The sequence below is a fragment of the Mustela nigripes genome, chromosome 4 (assembly GCF_022355385.1).
Source record: "Mustela nigripes isolate SB6536 chromosome 4, MUSNIG.SB6536, whole genome shotgun sequence".
Classification (NCBI taxonomy): Eukaryota; Metazoa; Chordata; class Mammalia; order Carnivora; family Mustelidae; genus Mustela; species Mustela nigripes.
The window spans coordinates 100,571,562-100,595,219 of record NC_081560.1 but is presented as its reverse complement, the minus strand read 5'-3'; the positions used below and the strand labels follow the sequence as shown (position 1 = coordinate 100,595,219).

The 23,658-nt window shown below is 38.4% G+C and overlaps 1 pseudogene; it reads left to right on the top strand.

The window, feature by feature from the left end:
- Window positions 1-1,174: 1,174 nt before the first annotated feature.
- On the top strand, window positions 1,175-22,425 carry LOC132015391 (acyl-coenzyme A thioesterase THEM4-like; annotated as a pseudogene).
- The last annotated feature ends 1,233 nt before the right edge of the window (window positions 22,426-23,658 follow it).

The window sequence follows — 23,658 nt, the reverse complement described above, 5'->3', positions numbered from 1 at the left end:
TGTTGTCCTTCCTGTGAGAAGTGGAATCTGTTTCTCCTCCCCTTTGAAGCTGGGCTGGCTCTGTGATTGTTTGAACACAAAAATGTGGTAAAGTATGTTTTGTCACTTCTGGTCCTGGACTATAAGATACTGTGCTACTTCCGCCCTATCATTGGAACACCTGGAACACTGTGCCTTCTACACAAGCCCCATCCAGGTCTTTGGGGGACGGGGAACCTCATGGAGAGAGGGGTCCAGCTGTCCCAGACATTCTGCCATCTTTGCTGAGCCTCCTTGTGAGTGAGGTTTTCTGGGACCAATCAACTCCCAGCTGACCCTCAATGGCTACAAAGCACAAGTAAGCCCAGCTGAGTATACCCCAGCCCCAAATTACTAATCTATAGGGCTGGGAGGAAATTGCAGTCTTGTTTTAAGTCACTAAGGGTTGAGGATGATTTATTTACAGCTAACTGACACAACACAGTCGTGATACACATGACAACCAAAAGACCAGTCTTCTTAGCAAAGAGTATTAACACGTCAATAAGTAGTTCTTCCCTCCCCCCCACCCCCACTTTGGTTTCCAGTTTGGGTCTAGAGGACAGGCCCTCAAATTGCTTATCCTTCTTCCATCTCCTTAATTAGTGGTAATAGTGGTTGTGGGAGCAGCCTAACATCCTTTAGTAGATTCAGTTTTGGCATATGTTGACTTTGTTGGTTACAGTTTCCCATTCAATCTTTTACTGAATTTTTTTCCCAGTGTACCTTCGTTTGTTACACCGACCTATAACATAAATGCAGTGAAGTGCACACATCTGAAGTGTACAGTTTCATGAATTTGGACACATACATTCACTCATGTAAACACCGCACAGATCAAGATGCTGAACTTTTCCAACTCAGCAACTCTTTTTCAGAGACAGCTTTTCCTCTGCATGCTGAGTATATATACTGCTTTTGGGAGCTGCACAATTTCTCATATGCTCTCCACTGTGTGTACGTGTGTATATTTGTGCTTTTCTTTGTAATCATCTCTATCAATCTGGGTTCTCCAGAGAAACAGAACCAATAATAGACATATATTCTAATCTCTATATCTTTACTTCTACCTCCGCCTCTGTCTATGTGTTTATGTCCATCCATCCATCCATCCATCCATTGAAGGAGAGAGATTTACGATAAGGAATTGGCGTACATGATGATTAGGGAGGCCAAGAAGTCTCCGGGTTTGCAAGTCAGCAAGCTGGACCTTGGGGAGCGGATGGTATCGTTCCAGTCTGAGTAGGGTCTGAAGGGAGAAAAAGACAGATGTCTGAACTCAAAGACAGGCCGGCAGGAAGAGAATTTATGCTTTCTTAGTCTTTTATTCTAGTGCTTTTATTCTATGCTTTCTTAGTCTTTTATCCAGGCCTTGCGTGGGTTGGATGAGGCCCACCTGTGTCGGGAGGGCTGCCAGTGCCCATGTGCTTTACTCAAGTCTATCAATTCAAATGTTGATCTCATTCCGTAACTCCCTCGCAGGCACACCCAGAAACAAGGTTAGGTAATGGAGCACAAACAACATTGTCAAGAAATTAAAGAAGGCAAGTCACTGAGTAGTGGGTCAGTGGAAATCTGGCTGGGGAGCTACTGGAGAACATACCATTTTCTGTGACAACCCAAGCTTCTTAAATGTGTTAAAATATCAGCATTTGGTCAGCGGGTGAAACCTTGTAGTGTATTTCTGGTTATGTTGTTAAAAAAAAAATGCCAGAAGCACAGAAATGAAATGTTTGGATCATGGTGTGGGGCACAGAACACTGTATAATCAGTTTAAGATTGGGAAGATTTTTCTAGAATTAATAGGTATATCCCTTATATAAGTCATAGTACCTTAGATTAATTATAGTTTTTATTAATCACATTGTGTTATTAAAACTGCATCTTTATGGTTATTTCACAGAATCGCTCCTAAATGTTTCTCACTTTGAAGGCACTGCACATCTTTAGACAAAATTGCTCATATTTACATATTTTTTCATCTCCCCTGAATTACTCTTGCATTGTTGTGGAAAAATATTGATTTTAGGGTCTTATTAACTGTCTATTGTTCTTTATTAGATATGGTCCATCATCTTTGCATTGGTTGATATAAGTACCTGCTCTTCTGCTTGTTCCATGTGATTTACTTCTCTCTCTCAGTGAGATAATTAGTATTACACAGCACATAATTAGTATTTTATATAATAAAGGACTTTCCTCCTTAGAATTCAGGAGAGTTTCACTTGGTGCCAGTGAAGTTCTGACTTATTTCTTGCAACTATTTTCTGAGGGAAGAGATTGTAAATCTTATATCCAATGCCCTTTGAACGAGCCTGAATATCTTTCATATTCCCTGGTCCCACTGCCCGTGTTGCAGTTGGTGCAAAACACAAAAGACCACCAGGCTGTGGTGCCCACTGCTTCGAGTGCAGTGGGCCATGCTTCAGGAGTCTTGGCATCAAGCTATATCAGCCAGGAGGGAGGGGACACTTTTCTAATCCATCCACTCAGAAAGGACCCCCTGTGTGCTTTTCTGATTTTGCTGTTTTAACTTACATATTTATTTCCAACTAGCAAGTAATAGTAATAGTAATAAAAACACGGAGTTTAGAAGAAAAAGCACGCATGTTGTATTTTGGTTTATCACCAATTTTCTCACCAGCTGGACCCCTGGACCTGACCTTTACTGCTCACCTACTTATACCCACTGACTGTCCAGCATTTTTCCTTAAGCTCTTCTTTCCTGTTTATCTCTTAACTCAGGCAAAAGACTTGAGGGGCATAACAGCCTGTAATGGAAACTGAAACTACTCTTTAAGCAGTATCAACCACCTGGACCAGGAGCTCTGGTAACCCAGACCACCCAGACCAGTTTGACTTTCACCCCGACTCACACCTGTGGAGATGAACCATCCAGGACCACGGAGTGACCAACAGTCCCTTACCTCATTATAATACTAAAATCTCCACCCAAGGAGGAGCACAGCCTCACTTACATAACATAGTTACAGTGTCTGTGTATTTCCTTGAAGGCACCTGTCCCTGCCTTTACATATAATGACAAGACTCCCCTTTTTAAATATTCATCCTAACCCTAAATAAAAGGAGGCCATGCTCTAGGAGTCAGAGCTTGGAGGTCATTCCCTGTGATCTCCAAGTAAGTTTACTTTGTGTGACAATTCCTCCTTGGGTAGTTTCTACGTGTGACTCACCAAGGTCCAAACTCACCGTTTGGTTACAACTTGATTTTTGTTAAGTTATGATACACCTATATGAATCCCTGTTTCACACTTTTTTTCTTTTTGATAGTGCGTTTTTAATTATAAAAATTATTCATGTTCATGGAAAATGAGTATACGCAACACGATAAAGGGGGGAGCTCTCAGAATTCTCCTACAGAGGGGTAAATACTGGAAGTTTGGTGGGAAACTTTCAATATTTTTTCTTTGCCTACATGTGAATATATAATTGTGTTAATATTAGAATCATAACATATATACCTTTACTTGCTTAAATTGTAAATATTTTAATTCAACTTTTTATTGACTGTCTTAAAGATGTACTATAATTTATTTTATTAATTGGCTATTCTTTCACATATTATAAATATATACATACATTTAAGACTTTTGCCTATTTTTCTAAATCACCTTCTTCAAATTTTCATCCATAACTCATATATAAGTAGTATTAAGAAATGCCTATTGCTGCATACTATCATCCTTTAAAGAATGTATGCCTTTCTGATAGATAAAAATGACTATCTTTGGTTGCTATAATTTGCTTTCCATTGATTAATAGTAACATTAGGGGCGCCTGGGTGGCTCAGTGGGTTAGGCCTCTGCCTTCGGCTCAGGTCATGATCCCAGGGGCCTGGGATCGAGTCCCGCATGGGGCTCTCTGCTCAGCAGGGAGCCTGCTTCTCCTCATCTCTCTTTCTGTCTCTCTGCCTATTTGTGATCTCTCTCTCTGTCAAATAAATAAATAAAATAAAATAAAAAATAGTAACATTAAGCGTGTTTTCATTTGTCTCTTTGCATTTAAATTTCTTAATTTTGTATATTTCATGATTGTGACTTTTCTATATGTTTCTATTCTTCTTTTTTTTTAAAAAAGATTTTATTTATTTATTTGACAGCGAGAGATCACAAGTAGGCAGAGAGGGAGGCAGAGTGTGTGTGTGGGGCGGGGGCAGGCTGGAGCTGAGCAGACAGCCTGATGTGGGGCTTGATCCCAGGACCCTGGGATCATGACCTGAGCTGAAGCCAGAGGCTTTAACCCAGGAGCCCCTATATGTTTCATTCTTTAAAAATATTTACCTTATTGGCTTGTAGGAGGTCTTTATGTGTTAAGAAAAATTAAACTTTACACTGAAAAAATAAAATTAAGTAAAAAAATTTTAAAAAGTTAACCTTTTCTGTATCTTGTGTATATTCTAGGAAATTCTCAATAAAAATTAGAGGAGTTGGCCTTCCCTTAATTTGTGCATTGATTCCCTGTAATAGAAGAATTCAAGAGAGTGACATTAGTCAGAGGAATGTTTTTTTTTTATTTTTTTTTAAGTCCTCTTTACCTTTCTGGACAAATAGTGTTAATAATCGGGTGTAATCTGCATTGGATTTACAGCTAGTTATTGGCAAGGTGTATTTCTTTCATCTATTTCCCAGATTCTTACAAAATCATATTCTACTTCTCTTTTAGAAAATGAGGACCAAATGTGGTTGGTCTATGGACAGCCTTCATGGACACAGTCTCATCACTGCTTTTTCCCTGGGTGAAGGACCCACCTCTCTCTTTAATGTGAGGGCTGACTGTCAAGGATGGCATCCAGTTACATTTTTTTTTTCTTTCTCATAGCAGATACAGAGTTGCACTGCCTTTATACTCTAATAGAAACATTACAATGGCTCATAAATGAAAACATTTTTGTGATATAGAGCAAGCCATTAAAAGAATAAAATTTTGCCTTTTGCCATGGCATGGATGGAGCTAGAGAGTATTATGCTAAGTGAGATAAGTCAGAGAAAGACAAGTACCACGATTTCCCTCATACGTGGAATTTAAGAAACAAAACAGTTGGACATAGGGGAAAGAACAAAAAGAGAGGGAGGAAAACCATAAAAGAGACTCTTAGCTATAGAGAATAAACTGAGCATTGCTGGGGAGGAGTTGGGGTGGGAGGCATGGGCTTAATGGGTGGTGAGGATCAAGGAGGGCACTTACTATGATGAATAATGGGTGTTATATACAAGTAATGAACCACTAAATTCTACTCCTGAAACTAATATTTCACTGTATGTTAACTAACTAGAATTTAAATTAAAACTTGAAGCATTAAATAAATAAAAATTTTTGAAATGACCCTTTCATATTCTACAGGAATCTGTCATGTCTATCCTTATGCCAGTGATGCAGTTACTACTGGTATGGCTTTGTCCTGTTTTTTTTTTTTTTTTTTTTTTAAGATTTTTATTTATTTGAGAGCGAGACAGTGAGAGAGAGCATGAGAGGGGAGAAGGACAGAGGGAGAAGCAGACTCCCCATGGAGCTGGGAGCCTGACGTGGGACTCGATCCGGGGACTCCAGGACCATGACCCGAGCCAAAGGCAGTTGCTTAACCAACTGAGCCAGCCAGGTGCCCTGTCCTGTGTTTTAATATTAAATATCCATGTGTTCATTTCAGAGATTTCTGGGCATTTCCATCTATATTCCTCTCATTGCCTCCAATCTGGTTTTGTCATCCTTTTCTTAGTGACTAGGCTTTCTTGAATCTAAAATGTCAATGACATCCACCATATACAAAATCTTAGAAGTACCCCATTCATTGTGACAACAAAATTACCCACACAGGTTCCAAAATGCCACCTAAGGGTCCTGTTTGAGTTCAGTTAGTTTTGCATCATTTCACTAAGAAATGTCTTGAGACTGGGTAAACATTCCTGTTATATATGTCAAAGCACATTTGAACTCCCTTTTAAAAACATTTCTCTTGTTCATCAACACCTATTATGTACAATGCCTAACACTTGGTGTGTGCTCAATAAGAATTTGTTCAGTGACTAACAAATAGCCACATATAAATTGCATTGTAAAAAAAAAAATAGTGACAGCAAAAGAATAAGAAATGTGTGAGAGTTGTATAAAAAAAACCTTAAAATTAATAGTAAAAATTATTACTGAAAACATAAAAGAAGACAAATAAATTGAGAGAAGCAAATAGTTTATGGCTGAAAATGTCAACTATTATAAATTAGACACTGCTACCACTGAGTATAAATGATTTATTGGTTTAATGCAATTTGAATCTATGTCTCTTAAACCTTGATTCAATAATTCTAAAGGTCTTGGAAAATAAACAGATGAGACTAGCCAAGGCAATATTAAAAATGGAAAATAAACCACTGTAAGGAAGCAGATCCCAAGTAAGTCAGGTATGTATAAGCACTATGTAAAGAACAAAAGAGGGAGATACAGGTTGTTCTGTACATCGCTTTGGAAAAAGTGGCCAAGTATTTGGATTAAAAAGACAGAAGCTTACTTCACAACACACAATGAATTAATTTTAATGCAGAAAAAAGAACTATGTAAAAATAATAAATGTTTTGTTTGCTATCCACCTCTTGCCTTCTAATGATGAGAAAAAGTAGTGCTGAGTGAATTTGATGGAGAAATTGGAGAAGTCAACATGATTTAAAATTGCCTTAGGTAAGAAGAGAGGCAGTGAAAGCGTGTGTGTGTGTGTGTGTGTGTGTGTGAGAGAGAGAGAGAGAGAGCGGAAGGAGAAGAGTCAGAAAAAAAAAAAGGTGATACCAGGGCAAATAGGATTTTAGATGCTGAAGATGAGAAATTACTGAAATAGTACAGAATCTATTATCAGGGAAGGGTTTTTTGTTTATCTGAATTTGTGAACTGAGATATTTCTCTCTCACTTCACACACACACACACACACACACACACACACACACACACACCACTGACACCGGTCTAGTCTAATGTCCTCATCATTCACTGGAAAAGAATCGTCTCCTGTTTTACCTTTCCACATCACTCAAGCCTGCGTGACTCAGAGGGCTACACTAAATGTCTCCACATCTCTATGGAACTCTGCTATGGAAGAAACTTCAGGGTCCTGTCACTCTTAAGTGGCCTCCAAACTCCTGCCTTAATGGGTCATGGCCAAGGTCTCCAAGCTCACCCACCTTACTCTATATGTCCCAGCCATATTGGAATATTTTTCTGTCCTTCAAAAGTGCCAGACTTTCCTCTACTTTAGAGCCTTCAACACATACTGCTGTTGCTTCATTTGGAATATTCTTCTTTCACTCTTTCCCCAGCCAATGTCTTTTTTTTCAGATCTCAGATTTAACTTCAAAATTTTCTCGAGACGTTGTAGCCAGGTCGGGTGCCTGTATTTCATGTGTCAATGGACCTTCCCATCACTGTAAACATTTCACCTGTCATTTCTTGTCCAGGGTTAGTCTCTGTCACTCAACAGTGAACCTGCAAGGAGAGGTACTGTATTTGTCGTGCTTACAAGTGTATCTCTGTGCCCAGCACTGAGCTCAGCATCAGTTAAACTCTCAATGAACATTCTTATTTAATGAACGAGTGGCAAATTATATAAAGGATTGAAAGGATGTCTGGGCAGGGCAGGAGTTCATGCCCAAGAGTTGTTCAGTTGTCTGGAACATAATTGAGCCTTCTCAGCTAACGGAGTGATTCACATTATTGGAGTATTATGAATTTATGTATTTTTCTTTACAGGTGAGTTTTGTACTTTTATATGTTTTCATGTAACTAATTGGCATGCATTGGTTTCAACTTGAAGAAGTCTTTTTAACATTTCTTGTTAAAGCCAGTTTAGTGGAAACGAATTCTATCAGCTTTCGTTTGTCTGGAAAACTGACTCACCTTTGATTCTGAAAGACGCTTTTTTCAGGTTGGCAGTCCCGCCCAACCAGAACTTTTAATATATCATCCCACTGCCTTCTGCTCACAAGAATTCTGCTGAAAAAAACCTGCTGATATTTTTGAAGGGGTTCAGGGAGTAGCAGGGAGAGAAGGCAGTCAAATCTCCTTTGCCAGGGAGAATCTTGGATGTTTTTACCTGCTTTCCTCTGTGGTGAGCCCAAGGATAGGTACAGCAACTGCTGTGTGCCTGTTTGAAAACTGCTTTGTTGTTTTTAAAATATGTCCCTGTGGGACTTTTGAATTCCAAGACCTCTTGACTATCAGATCTAGGACAGATTTGAAGACCTGTCCTTCAAGTAGAAGTCACAAGAGTTGGGGCATTAGATGTGTGACAAACTCCTCCTAGAGAGACTCTGGTGACTTGGTTTTTGTTGGAGTGAGTCAAAAGGAGAAGGTATAGGATGAACCCCCTGGCTCTTTCAGGCTCTGGGGAGGCTCTTACTCAGCACCCAGAGGAGCAGCAGCTAGCATGTAGTCCAACCCCTTCCCGGGAAAGACTGGGAGGTGGGCATTTTTTTCCTTTACCCTCTGTGCTGAGCTCAAAGGGAAAGCCATGGACAGTGCCGTGTGCCCATTAACAGCTGCTGCTTTTTTTTGCTATAGTCTTGTGGAACTTATACATGCAAGTCTTCTTGGCTTTCAGAGCTAGGTGATTTGAAGGTCATCCTTTGGATGGTAGACTTGAAACGTGGGGCACTAGTTGTATGTTCCAAACCCTTTGTTACTCAGGGAAAAGCTGGAAGTTGGACATTCCCTCATGACTGCATGATGTGCATGGTTGGAGTTTATGAGGAGAGAGTGTCTCAGCCCTTCCCACTCATTTCAATATTGTTATTTTCTTGGTGGTCCACTGTTTAGGAGTCACTCAACTGGATTCTGAATTTCTCTCAGAGGAAATTGTTCCATGTGTAGTTGTATATTTGGTGGGTCTGTGGGAGGAAGGAAATTCAGGGGCCTCCTATGTTGCCATTTTGGGGATTCCTATTGTATAATTTTTATAACAATAATGAAATTACTTTTATAATTAGCATCAAAATGCCTAACAAATGTTACTATGTGAATTCATCAATGGACTTCAAGAGAAAGCCCCAAATTTTATCAAATCTACATGAGACCCTTATGATCTATCTTTTCCTACTTCTTGTTTTCAACCTTCATTATTCTTGTTGGTATAGGAAAGCAGTATATACCAAGCTTTGGCTTCCTAACAGTCTTAGGCTGCAGTCTCGGTTCTCCTCCTCAGTAGCCACAAGACCTTGGGAAAGTTGTCAGCCTCTCTTTGCCTTTGTTTTCTCCCCTAACAAAGGAATATGATAATAGCACCTACATCATAGAGGTATGTGAGCATTATTGAATCATTATTGCAGTTTTCAACATGATTCTTGCTATATACATTATTTAATAATCTTGCTATTATCTGATTATCTGTGTGGTCATTCTATGATGATGCCACAGGCTCTTTTACCCATGAGGCTCTTTTTGCTTCAGGCCAACTTGTGTTTCAGGGTTTGGAGCAAGTGTCCCCTTTTCCCATGGACTCTTCTGCCAGATGTCTCACTGTTTCATCAGAGCCTCTACCTTTTTTCTATTTTAGTACTCACTTTATTAATTATGATAATCAATTTACTTGTGGATATCCTTCTTCAGGTTGAAGTATTCTGGAGGTTTGGAATCATGTTTAATTTTTGTTCTTATGTTTTATTCTTATTTTTTATCTAAAACAATTTCTGATATTAAATAAGTGCATGAGGTAAGTAATAAATGTTTGTGAAATGAATGTGTGAATGAATAAGTGGGCAAATTAGTCAATACCAGCTTATTACCTTATAATTAATTACTGTGGTTTTTTTTTTAAAGATCTTATTTATTTATTTTATTTCTCTGTCGACAGAGAGAGGTCACAAGTAGGCAGACAGGCAGGCAGAGAGAGAGGGGGAAGCAGGCTCCCCACTGAGCAGAGAGCCTGATGTGGGGCTTGATCCCAGGACCCGAGATCATGACCTCAGCTGGAGGCAGATGCTTAACCCACTGAGCCACTCAGGCTAATTACTGTGTTTTATAATCTAGCTGTACTTTCTGTATAACCAGCATATAGGTAGTGAGTTTTTGGAGCAGAGGATAGGTAACTATTAGTTGTGGGGTGGATTAGATGTTGAGTGGGTATGGGGTGAGGAGTAGGTCGTTAGTATATGTATGGATATGTAGACAGAGTGAGTGTAGGTCAGGGGGTGGAGTGAGATAAAGAGTAGGCTTGGGGCAGAGTATAGTTAGTGATTGGGTATGGGGTGAGGGGCAGGTAGTGAGGTGATATGAAGCAAGGTAGTGAGTAGAGGTGGGGCAAGGTATGCTTAGAGTTAGTGTTGCTGGGGTAATTAGTTAATGGCTATGGAGTAGGGATAGGTAGTAAGTGACTGTGAGGTGAAATGTAAGTAGCAAGTAGGTATGCGGCAGGTTGTAGGTACTGAATTAGTGTGAAGTAAGGATAGGTAGTGACTGGGGTCTTATTTATGGACATGAAAGTTGGCTCTGACCTGAGTACTGGATGTGGACCTGGGACCTTGTTCTAGAACTTTGGACCTGAATTTTGAACCTGGACATTGTTCCAACCTCAGAACACAAACTGCTCTTTATTTTTGGATCTCACCTAGATGTGAATCTGGTTTTGTGCCTTAAAAATGGAAGTCATGGGGGCACCTGGGTGACTCAGTGGGTTAAAGCCTCTGATTTTGGCTCAGGTCATGGTCTCAGGGTCCTGGGATGGAGCCCTATCACAGGCTCTCTGCTCACCGGGGAGCCTGCTTCCTCCCCTCTCTCTGTGCGCCTCTCCACCTACTTGCAATCTTTGTCTGTCAGATAAATAAATAAAATCTTAAAAAAAAAAAAAAAAAGGAAGTCACGTCTCAACCATGGACCCAGATTTGTCCAGGACTTTGGATCTGACCTGGTCTTGGTTAGAGAGGCTGATCTTAGAGCTAGGTCTTAGACATGGACCTCTTAACTCTGTCATATACCTCAGCTCTGGACCCTGAAACTGGACCTTGAACCTACACCTCATGTCTATGCCTGACTATGACTCTAAACCTGAAACTTGCACACAAACCTCGATTCCAGAGCTAGGTATGGCCCTGACCTTGGACTTGGACATTTATCTTAACTGAGAGTCTAGGACACTGATGCTAAAAGTAGACATTGATTTTACTGGATCTTGGAACTGGACCAGAATCTGTGCCTGATCCTGGACATTTGTTTAGGACCTTGAACTTGGCTTCAGACCTGGAATTTGAACATTTTCTTTGGATTTTAGATTTCAGTAGTAGGTCTAGATCTTTGATTTGGAGCTTTACTTCAAACTAGGACTTGGATCTGAAATCTGGATCTGGATTTTACCTTGATCTTGGACATTATAACTATCCAGTCTAGTGTCCATTAGACCTAGACATGACTTAAAACTTGCAATTGTTTGTGGATCTGGACACAAATGTCCAGGGTCTTGGACATCAAATCAGGCACTAGAGCAAGACTTGGACCTGTAATTTGGACTTTAAGCTTAGATTCTAGATCTGAACTTTAGATTCTTCCAGGGGACCTTGACTTTCAGTACAGTTAATCTTATATTAGTTGTGAAGATTGGACATGGACTTTGACGTTGTGCCTTGACATGGACCTGGATCTTGGAACTGGGCCTTTGACCTTTGTATTAGATATGGGGCCTACATTTGACCTGGACTTGGGCCCAGAATTTTAAACTTGTACCTTGACTTAGACCTTGATGTTGAAACTGTACATTTGGTATTTTCAGTAGGCCTCATGCCTAGTTTTGCCTTGGACATTGGACCTGAAATGTCTAGGTATAAGCTCGACATCCATATACAGGTTTGAATTTTGGTTACAGGCCCCGGTCAAAGGTCTAAGTTCAAAGACATATTCTAGGTCAAGTGAAGGAATTAGAAAAATCCAGAACCAGATTCTGGTTCAGAATTTATGTTCAAGTCCTATTTCCCAGTCCAAGGTGCATGTCCATAACCAGGTTATAAGTGCAGGTGTGTTGTTCAGGTCTAAATTTAGAGGTTAATATCCAAGGTCCAGTTCAAATGCATAAGTTGAGGTCTAGATCCAAGGTCAAAGGTCAAGGTCTAGGTGCAATTCAAGGTTCGAGGTCCAGAGCCAAGGTCCTTGGTCCACAATCTAGGTCCAATATTGAGGGCCAGGTATAAATTCCAGGGTCCAGGGTCATATCCAGACACAGGTCAAATGTTTAGGTTCAATGTCCAGGTTTAGTAGTTTTGAAAAGCAGGATTTATTTACACATTTCTTTTAAAAGAAACCACATATTTAGTGTTTGAGGAAATTGTGATGAATCCAGGCAGTATTTGTGAACAGAATCTGAGAGCCACATACTGTTTTCAAAAATATCTTCTTATTTTAAATCAAAGCAAATATAGTGAACTCAGTAAGTATTTATGTAGATGGGTACATAATCATATATTGTTCTCAAATGTAGCTTCTTTTTTTTTTCTGGTGTATCTTCTTAATATTAGTTTAAACAAGTTAAGGTATCAAGGCAGTATTTATGAAAATAAGTATAAGTATAAGCAAGTTCAGTAGCATACATTATTCTTATGTTTTTAGTAGGAGGGGCACCTGGGTGGCTCAGTCAGTTAAGCATCCGACATGGATTTGTAATTGATTTGACCTGGTCTTTGAACTGAAAGACCTAGACTTTGAATCTATTCTTAGTACCATGGTTGTGATTGTAGTAACTGTTCCTCTTGCTTTGGACCAGGAACTAAGGTCTGGACCTTAGACCTGGGACTGGACCTAATTTTGGACATGTATGTTGAACATGAAACTTGGATCTGGAACTTCTCTGTTCCTTGGACATAGTCTTACACTTGAAATTAGCCCCATACTTTGCACCTGGAGACTGGGCTTAGAATTAGACTTGGACTTAGACTTTAGACCTGAATGTGGGACATTTGCACCACAATTTGACCTAATTGGAAACCAAAGATTTACTAAACTTAATATACACATATTATACTATAAAAAGATAAAATTAACTTTAATATCTAAATTAACTTTAACATCTAAATTATAAATTAACTTTAACATCTGCTGAAATGCTCCAAATGGTAAACTTTCATCAATATGGACCTTAATCTGTATTGGAGCTCAAATTAGAATTATACCTGGGGAATCCCACTAAATTTAAATAAGTCACCCGATACCTGGGGTTCTCACTAAGTTTGCATAAGGTACCTCCTATAATCTTAAAGGAGTTGCAAATGTAAAATAGAAGGAACATAAGTATGTCTCACCTTAAAACTATTGCCTTGCCTAAATTCCCCATGGTTATAGCTCTATTTTCTCTAATCTCATAGTGGGGAAGGAAGCTCTAACCTAATAAATAATAAATTAAAATTAAATTAAGTCTTTGGCACTTAAAATTGTTTTGACAAAACAAACAAACAAACAAAAAACCCTGTGGATTTGTTCCAACCTATTATAATTGTTAACACAGCCCAGAATAAATTAAAACAACATTTCAAGGATTGAAACCTGTAATATGAAGTCTATTTAGGCCCAGTTTAGCTCGTTATTACACCTGGAAACAATGAATGGTGCTTACAATGAATTATTAAATGCCATGGTCCCATCCATTAAGGTATCTAAAACTCAGTATTACAGAAATTATTAGCTCCATCCAATCAGCAACTAGTAAATACTTTGCAGTCACAGATTTGACTAGTACATTTTTTTCAGGCCCATTTACATAGCCTCTCACCACCAATTTTCCTTTACCTTAAAGGAACACAATATACCTTAACCCGTCTACCCATGGAGTATCTCAACAGTCCATCCAACACCATCTTTTCACCACATATAACTTTCTCCAGGAGTGTAGACATGACATTATATTGATGAATCTTCCTCTGAGGAGCTTCATTTGGCATACTCGTTCAGGACATACAAACATTCACAAAGGAGCTCACCAGAAAGTGATGTCCCATACATAGTACAAGGCCTCATCACCTCAGCAAAATTCCTGGCCAATATTTGGTTAATTGAAGGCCATTTCATTCCTCACAATGTCAAGAAACAACTCTTGACTGTCATCACCTACAATGGACAGCATCTTCACAGCCTTTTTGGGTTTTGGAGGCAATATATATACTTCATTTACAATTTTACTCAAGACTATTCTGTTACTCATCAATCGGCCCACTTTGAATGGGGACCCCTACCGCAAAAGGCTCTAAATCTGTACAAATTGTAATATAAAAGGCACTTACATTAGTGTCCCCTTCCCCCAGAAAGTCTTTTATTTTAGAGTTTTTACTAACCTCCTTTTCTGCCTCCTGGAATCTGTGGACCAACTGGAAAGGCCATGTCACCCATAAACTTCTAATCTCCTATTCCCCATGCTATATACCAGTAGAATGAAAGATACTGGCTCCATGTTGAGTCCTTCTAGAGATGGGGGTTTCTCACAGGTCCTGAGCCTGTGACTGTACCCATTTGTCATTATGTCTTAGGTCTTCGAGACAATAGACTGTAGGTTGGGGGTGACCATTGAAACCCTACAAAAATAAATACATTTTTAGGATAAAGTGAGACTCAAACCACATGGTATATTGCCTTTCCAGTAAAAAGTGGCTTCCCCTTGCCCTCAGCCCCTTGCCATATGGCACTGGAGGAAGTCACTCCTCTTCTGGACCCTTTGGTTGCCTGAAGACCCCTCTAGAAACAAGAGGATAAATAAGTAAATAAGTAAACAAGAGGGTAAATGAGTAAATAAGAAGGGGAGTTGGTATACTTCACAGATAGCACTACCAATATTATACACGATGGAGTCAGCTGGAGGGGTTTTACTTTAACTGTTTGCCCCTGATAAAGTCTAGAATCAAAAGCTTGGCGCAACTGACTGAACTTTAGGCAGCTACCTTAGCACTGGATGCCCTGCCTGGATGCAACAATCACCCTCATCTTCACATTTTTGTAGATTCTTGGTCATTGTTCACAAACTGACCGTTGGGTTTAACCAATGGAAAAAACATGATGTTTAGCATGAAGAACTTGGGAATTATTGCCCCATACCTACCCAAAATGTAAGTCTAAGATAATCTACAATTCAAGGCCTCATAAAGTAATCCTTATTCCCTTTAATGTTTGAGGTATTATTGACAATAGCCAAGACACTCTTAACTTCTCAGGATACACAATATTGGGTTCTTGACTTGCCCCTCTTTGCTCTCTCAGCCATCTTTAGACCACCCTAGAGTCCTTCCCTGCTTTCCACAGAAAGATCTCACTATGTAAATAATAAACCTTTTATATCCTTTTGGTGTGTGTGTCGTATCATCAGCCTTGACATCTGAACCAAGTTTGTAAGGAGATGAACCTGTCCTGACATGAGAAAACCAAAAGATAAGGTACAAACGCCAGTCAAAGGTACAATACAAGGTACAAGATTCAGCTCAATTTCCAGTCCAAAATCCTGGATAAAAACTGGCCCAAGGTCCAGTTTCTGTTTCAGGCCAGGGTATCTCATGGTTCAGGTTTGAGATTTGATGTGTAGGTCTCAGGCCAAAAGTCCAATTCTAAAGTCTAAATCAGAAATAAGTTCTAAACCTTAGATCCATGTCCAGGTCTGATTTCTGTGCCTAAGGTCATGTTCAACGTCTGGTCAGAGATTTGAGATTTAGTTTCAAGATCCAGATTATGGTTCAATTTCTAAATCCAAGGAACAATTTCAGATCTAAGATTAAGGTTAAGATCCAAGTACAGGGTCTAGATCAAAGATACAACTTGAGGTTTTCATCCAAGGTTCAAATACAGGGTTCAATTTCTACTTCTAAGGTCTAGGTCCAGGTCCAAGACATGGTTGAAGGTCCAGATCTAGGTTTCATGATAAGTCCAGGAAGTTCAGGTCTGAGGCAAGTGTTTCTCTTTCAATACTTAGCATCAAAGTCCAGTCCCAGTGCAGAATCAAACTTTAGATTAAAAATCCTGGTAAAATTCATGTTCAAAGTACAGTTACAAAACCAAGTTCCATGCCCAAAATCAGGTCCAATGAACTAGACAAATTTCATCATGAGGACCATGTCCAGGCCCATATCCACTCTCTACCTACCTATTTACTATATACATCCTAACCCAAACCCTACTTACTTCCTGTTAACACCCTGCCCTACAGTGACTTAAAAACTATACTGTGTCATATGCTACCTAACCACTTGCTATACACAACCCACTTCACACCTACTCCTTACCTACACACTTCTATAACCCCCTCAACCACTCACTTAGGAGTTAAATGATTAGATATATTTAACTTCTAACCACACACACCCATTATTTACTTCCCACCCCACATTCACTCTCTACCAACCTCCCTATGCATACCCACTCATACCTAATCTTTCTCCTCTATACACTCATTAGTTACTTCCCTCCCCTACAATCTATGCCCATAATATTCTACTTCTCTCCACCTCACACCCACTCATTCCTTACCATTTACCTCATGCCATTTGCTACCTACACCTACTCACTACCTATCCACTCACTGGTTAATCCCTGACCCATACCAGTTCTTTACCAACCATTCATCATCTACTCCCCATGCTTGTTTACTAGGCTTCAACCTCACCTACTCACTAACTATTCCCTACTCTAACTCACTACCAGTTTACACTCCACACATTCACTACCCACCCTTGCCCTAAACATATTACTTCTCTTAAGTTCCCCATGGATAATTATTTACTTTGTCATCATTCTGTATGTATGTATGTATGTATCTATCATCTATCCATCCATCCATCCATCCATCCATCCATCCATCCATCCACCCATTTTCCTTGGCAATTTAACAAGCTAAGGAATGGCAATTTGACTTTGCTAGCTACTCACCGTTTAAAACCAGACCCTCTACCCTGTGATTATTTACTTAAAACTGTAACTGAACCATGGAGACATTTGCATATTGAAAAATTTAATATCTCACACTCAAGAAGTACTCTTTCTTTTCTTATCCAAGTGAGTGTCATACACACACACTCAGAATGTTGGAGTCACCTGTTGAACATATTGTATCCAACAGGTCATCCATACTAAGAAACCTTAATAATTCCATGCTGAAAATTATTTAGTATTAGAAATTTTTTGTCATTTAATTACATATGTTAAAACAAATGATTGAAAAAACCTTCAGGAATATTCTCAAGCCTCATACCAATTATAAGAGAGTGGAAGAGCCCAGGCAGTCTTTCTGCATTCCCCCAGGAATTAAGGTTGTTTTAAAGTGGAATAGCTTGATCCAGACATTAAAAATTGATCTTCTTTTATTCTTTTTCCTGGGTAACTGTTTTAGAATAAATTTTACCAACTTCCTATGTATGTATTTATTTCCTGAAGGCTTTTCTCAAGTTTTTAATTTTAATTCCGGTATTGTTAACATACATTGTTAAATTCCATATATGAGTGAAATCATATGGTAATTGTCTTACTTTGACTGATCCTGAGGACTTTTTGGACCATGATAAATAGAATTCAGACAATTTAAGAAGATCCAAACTATTAGATACAGTTTATTAGAACAGTTGTTTTCTATAAAAGTCATCTTTTTCCTCATAGTTTTTGCAATGCTGACTTGGTATAAAGGGTTTCTTTTGAACAACATTTATATAAAAATTTATATAAAATGTTTGCTTTTGAAAGGGCTTCAAATCATTGTATTCTTGACTCTCATGCAGCTGTTTCTCTGCAAGAAATAATGCATTTTTTAAGTTCAATTAATGTTTGATTTTTTTATTTATGAAATCTTAAACCTAGAAGGCATTGTTATAGACTCATAATTTATAGGGATGAGTCCCAAGCCCCTTACACCTATTGATAGATTTTATAAAATTAGCCTTATTTAAAAGATGTGGTTTTTTTAAGAATGATTTTCTAGAGAAAATTCTAATAGTAGTGATTTATATCAAAAGTATAAAGCAAGAGCTGAAATAATTCTTTTCAAGTTAAGGAGAACTGGTTTTCTTCACAAGTTGTTCTAAATAACATGACATAAGCTCTCTAATTTGGTAAAATAGATCAGAGTTGGTTGCTTTATCCTGCACCTGTTTGGAATCTCTTTATGTGTCCAATAGTTTCGTGATTATTGATTCATTCATCCACTTTGTAATTCATTCACAACACATCTGCTCCAAAGTTTTGTCCCTTAGTTTCAAGTATTGTTACTCCAGGTGTCCCGTAGCTCTTCAAATATCCGCCTACCTAGTAAGCATTGATTAAAAGCTGAAAATATAATTTTTCCTTTCTTTTTGATTATTACCAAAAAAACCCCACCCCAAATCTATAGCACATGATTTCACATAATGTGCACTTACAATTATTTTTTGGTCCACAGTCTATAAAGAGTAAGCAGATATGCAAATTTCTATAAATATATACCTTCAAATCACATTGACTTAACAAGATGCCAAGATAACAAAGAGTAAATTACAGGTGTTATATTTACCTCAGAGAATTTGAATTTACTTGACTGTTGGCTCACTGAACCTCTTGGTTTTTCTGGAACTAGGATTTTTCTAGGATCTTGGAATTTCAATGCTAATGTCAGGATGGGTAGTTTCCCATTTTCTCCACTATTGTCTCCTTCTTTCACCTGCCAGGCATTGCCTTGGTGGAGCTAGTTCTTAAATCATCACTGACCAAAGCAGAAACTAAGTCAGAGCCCTCAACCCACTCATCAAGTGGGACCAAACCTAATGTTACTGACTACAGACCTCTTGTTTCTGTGCAGGAGATTAGCTCCAGACATTTGTGGAGCATATGTGGTAGTGTTCATTTTGTTCCCTGCCCTATTTATCTATCTAATGATTGTATTAGATTCTAATTCGATTCTAACCTTTACAATCAGACTTGAATTTTGGTTTAACTCCTTAACAATCCAGTTCACTGCTGGGAGTAGACAAGAGCTGTTAAAACTCCTTAGCTTGTCTAGGCCCCCAAATCCTGCATAATTCCTGCCAATAACTCTGCTAATTAAAAATATAAACCTCCTCTCTGGACCTCTTCTGCACAAGCTGTGGGCTATGGTCTTGCTCTGGCTGTACCAATCCCAGAAGCTAAGTGACTATTCCCATTTGTCTTCATAGTTAGTTCTGACGTTTTGAATTTCTTCTACCCAATTTGCCTAATTGAATATCTTTCCCTACCTCAATGCTTCTCAAACTTTAATATGCATAAGATCTTCTGATGAGGTTTTAACACAGTTTTCTGAGCTCTATCCCCAGAGATTCTGATTCAATAGGTTCAGAAGTGCCCATGAATTTGCATTTCTAACAAGCACACAAGAGAGACTGATACTCTTGGTTCAAGGGACACTCTTTGAGAACTGGTGTTTTCAAGTAAACACGGTCTAGAGGGAAGACCTCCCCGTTTCTTCGAAACCCCTATCCAGTTCACTTCTCACTTAATTTTCTTATCTGCTCATTTTCGCTGCTGAGGTGCTCGTGCACCAAAGGACTGACATAAAACCACGGGCCCTGAAGGCTGGAAAGGCTGACATCACTGCTGACATTTTCCTTTGGCAATATCCCTTTTCTTCACATAGAGTGAGGTAAAATGGAGCCTATTTTAAATTTTAACTTTTAGTTACTCTCTAAAGAGGGGTGCACGTTTATCAGATTAAGTCAGCTGCTGAAATAGATTTAAATTCATTCAATGTTCCTGCCTGTTTCCTCAAAGCATTTTTACTGAATTTAACAATGTGAAGTGGGAAAAAATGCAGAAATTTGCCCCAAGTAGCTTCCAGCTCTGATACACAGTCTCTTACAGCCTTCATGGATTGAGTTGGAATTTAATAAAATGGATATAAATAAGTCTCCTGAAGTGTTTTCATTTCTCTTCTCAATTTGAACCGTCAGAATGTAAGATAGAGGGAAAAAATAGCATAAAACTAATATTGTGGAATGGAGGCATGTATTACTAAAAATTCTCATATTAATGTTATTGGTTATATTGTCAGCTCTGGGGAATTTCAGCCAGGATCTCATCAGCAGTAAAAGATAGGAAATGGCTATGAAGGTTGCTGAGGTAGGATTTCTTGTGTCTCTTCCTGAGGATGGATAAATAGGGACTTTGATGACTTGGAGCTTCTTTTTCATGGTGCATATAGTGGTAAATGTATATATAGATGAGCTGAAAATAGGCTTAAAATTAGAAAAAGAGGTGACTTATTCACTGATTCCTATTTTGAGTGCAAAAGAAACAAAAATTCCTAAGTAGCTCTGGAGCCAAAGAGGAAATTTAAAAATACTATCATAGGTTATTGAGAAAACAAAGTTAATGAAAAGATTTTATGAAAACTTACAGAATTTGGTCAAACTCTGAGGACTAAAATACTACCTTTTTTTTGTTTTTGCTTTTGTTTTTTAAAGACTTTATTATTTTCAGGTTCATAACAAAATTGAGAAGAAGGTTCAGAGGGATCCCTTATGCCCTCTCCTCCATTATCAACACCCCATCGCTGCAGAGTGGTATATTTGTTGCAACTGATTAACCTACATTAATATGTCATTATCACCCAAAGTCCATAGTTTACATTAGGGTACACTTTTGTACATTCTGACCAGTGTATAATGACATATATTCACCATTATGGTAGCCTAAAGAGTATTTCCAGTACCCTAAAAATCCTCCGTGCCCTGCCTGTTCATTTCTTTCTCCTACCAATCCTGAGCAGCCACTGATGTTTTTATTACCTGCATAGTTTTTCCTTTTCTAGAAAATCAGAGTTGAAATCACAATGTATGGCCTTCCCATACTGGCTTCTTTTACATGGAACTATGTATTTGAATTTTCTCTATGTCTTTTCATGGCTTGATAGTTCATTTCTTTAGGTGCTGAATAACATTCCATTGTCTAGCTATATCACAGTTTATCTATTCACCTACTGGAGCATATCTTGGTTTCCTCCCAAGTTTTTTCAATTATGAGTAAAGCTGCTATAAACATCCATATACAGGTATTTGTGTAGATAAATGTTTTCAGCATCTTTCGGTAAATACCAGAGAGTGCTTTTGCTGATAGTATGGTAAGACTATGTTTAGTTTTATAAGAAACTACCACACCATCTTTCAAATTGGCTGCTATTTTGTATTCATGCTCGTAATGAATGGAAGTTCTTCTTGCTCCATATCATCACCAATATTTGGTATTATTAATTAATTAGTTAATTAATTGACATTTTGGCTATTCTAGTAGGTATGCTGCAGTATCTCACTGTTCTAATTTGCATTCCCCTGATGACATGACATGGAGTACCTTTTCCTCTACTTATTTGCCACGTGTATATATTCTGTGATGAGATGTCTGTTAATGACTTTATCTCATTTTTTAGTGAGACTATTTTCTTATTGTTTAATTTTAAGAATTTTTTTTCATATTTTTGATAATAGATCTTTATCACATATGTCTTTGCAAATATTTTCTTCCAGTCTATGGCTTGTCTGTTTATTTTTCTTGACAGTGTCTATTAAAAAGCAGAAAGTTTTAATTTCAATGATGTCCAGTTTATCAACTATTTCTTTCATAGATTGTGCCTTTGGTGTTTTATCTGAAAAGTCATTGCTGGGTGTCACATACCCCTCCATGAATGGGCAGGAGCAAGTGGGTGGGCAGGTGACCAGGCAGCCATCCTGATAAAGCCTGGGCACCCTGAGAGCCAAGCTGTGGAGCTGTTGCTTGTAACTGGGGGCTGAAGGGGAGTGATCCTCCACAAGGAGGTGTTCCCCCACTAGTGAGGGGCCATGCAGCTGTGCAGAGGTAGTTTTCTTCTGAGATCATTAATAGGAACCATTCTCTCTCGTGCCCAGCTGGAACAAGGACGTGAGACTCCTCTTTGACCAGTTCACGAAGAAACATGAAGATGACTCCTAGAAATGTTTGCCTTAATACAAATGTAAATCAACTTGAAGTATTCAAGACTTCAAAATCTTTTTTGTGACATAAAGCCTGTAAAATAACAAGAGTCATAGCCCCAGCTCTTCCCTAGAAGCTTTAAGGAAGGCCTGGGCCTTGAATATGTGATATTTCATAATAATGTTGAAGAAAGAATAGTTTACATATTTCAAGGAGGTCCTTACCTGCAAGGAGCAGCTGGCTTCCTTCATGGAGGTGCCATTGCAGCCATGACTGATGCTACAGTTGGTATGTCTGCGATTACAGTTGGGGAACTGTCATGACTGACAATCTCAGCACTAATTTTAAGCTGTCAATCCCCCTTTGCTCTGTTGTTGTGATAAACAGCCAACTTGATAAAGTTGAAGGAAGGAAATGGTTTGTTTTCTGTGATGTTCAAAGCACAGATGAGAAGGCCCTATATATAGTCAGAGGCAACAAGTTTATTGGTAAAGCTGGATCCCAAAGAAATTTTGACGTAAGAGAGCTGCTGGTGCATTCTACACCAGTGTGCACTAGGCTTTCTCTCCTCCAGAAGAAGCTGCTGTCTCCAGTCCTCCTTTACTTACCTGCTGTTGAGTCCCCCAGAGGATGAAGCCTGCTAACACTAACCTTCCTGAACAAATATTCAGAATATAACTCCAAGAGATATTTCCATCTTCTAAACTTTTTAACATAGAAGCACTCTCTACTGGTGGGTGGGGGGGGGGAGTCATTGCCAGATGAAAGGTCATCTAGATTTTCTTCTATGTTATCTTCCTGTCTTCTAGGAGTTTTATAGTTTTATATTTTACATTTAGGTCTGTGGTCCACTTTGAGTTAATCTTTCAGGTTACATAAAGTCTGTTTTCTGTTTGTTTGTTTTATGTGCATGTCTAATTGATCCAGGACCATTTGTTAAAAACAAAATGAAACAAAACAAAAAAAACTCTGCTCCATTGTGTTGTCTTTGCTCCTTTTCAGCAATTAGTTGACTATTTATGTGGATCTATTTATGGGCTTTCTATTCTGTTCCATTGATCTATTTGTCTATTGCCAATACTGCACAATCTTGATTACTGTAGCTTAAAATAAGTATTAAAATTGTGTAGTGTCAGTCCTACAACTGTGTTCTTCTTCAATATTCTGTTGGTTATTTTTGGTCTGTTGATTTTCCACATAAGCTTTAGAATCAGGTTTTCATCACCAGAAAATAACTTGCTTGGATTGTGATTGGAATTGCATTGAATATACTATAGATCAAGTTGGGAAGAGCTGACATCTTGATAATATTGAGTTTTCCCATCCATGAACATGGAATATCTCCCCACTTATCTAGTTATTTGATTTTATTCATTAGTTTTATAGTTTCTCCTGTATAGATCTTGTATTTATATTTTGTTAGAGTTATGTCTAAGTATTTTATTTTGGGAGAGGCTAAGGTAAAAAGTGTTGGATTTTACATTTCAAATTTCATTTGTTTTTTACTGTTACACAAGAAAGTGGTTGACCTTTTGTATATTATTAACCTTGTACCTTGCAACCTTGCTATTAGTTCCAGGTGTTTTTTGACTAAATCTTTCAGATTTTCTACATAGGCAATCATATGAGCAATAAAGATTGTTTCATTTTTTTCTTCCAAATCAGTATATGCTTTATTTCTTTTTCTTATTCTGTTAGCTGAGACTGCTTTTATTTTAAAAGGAGAGATGAAATAAATGAACAAAGTATTCAAT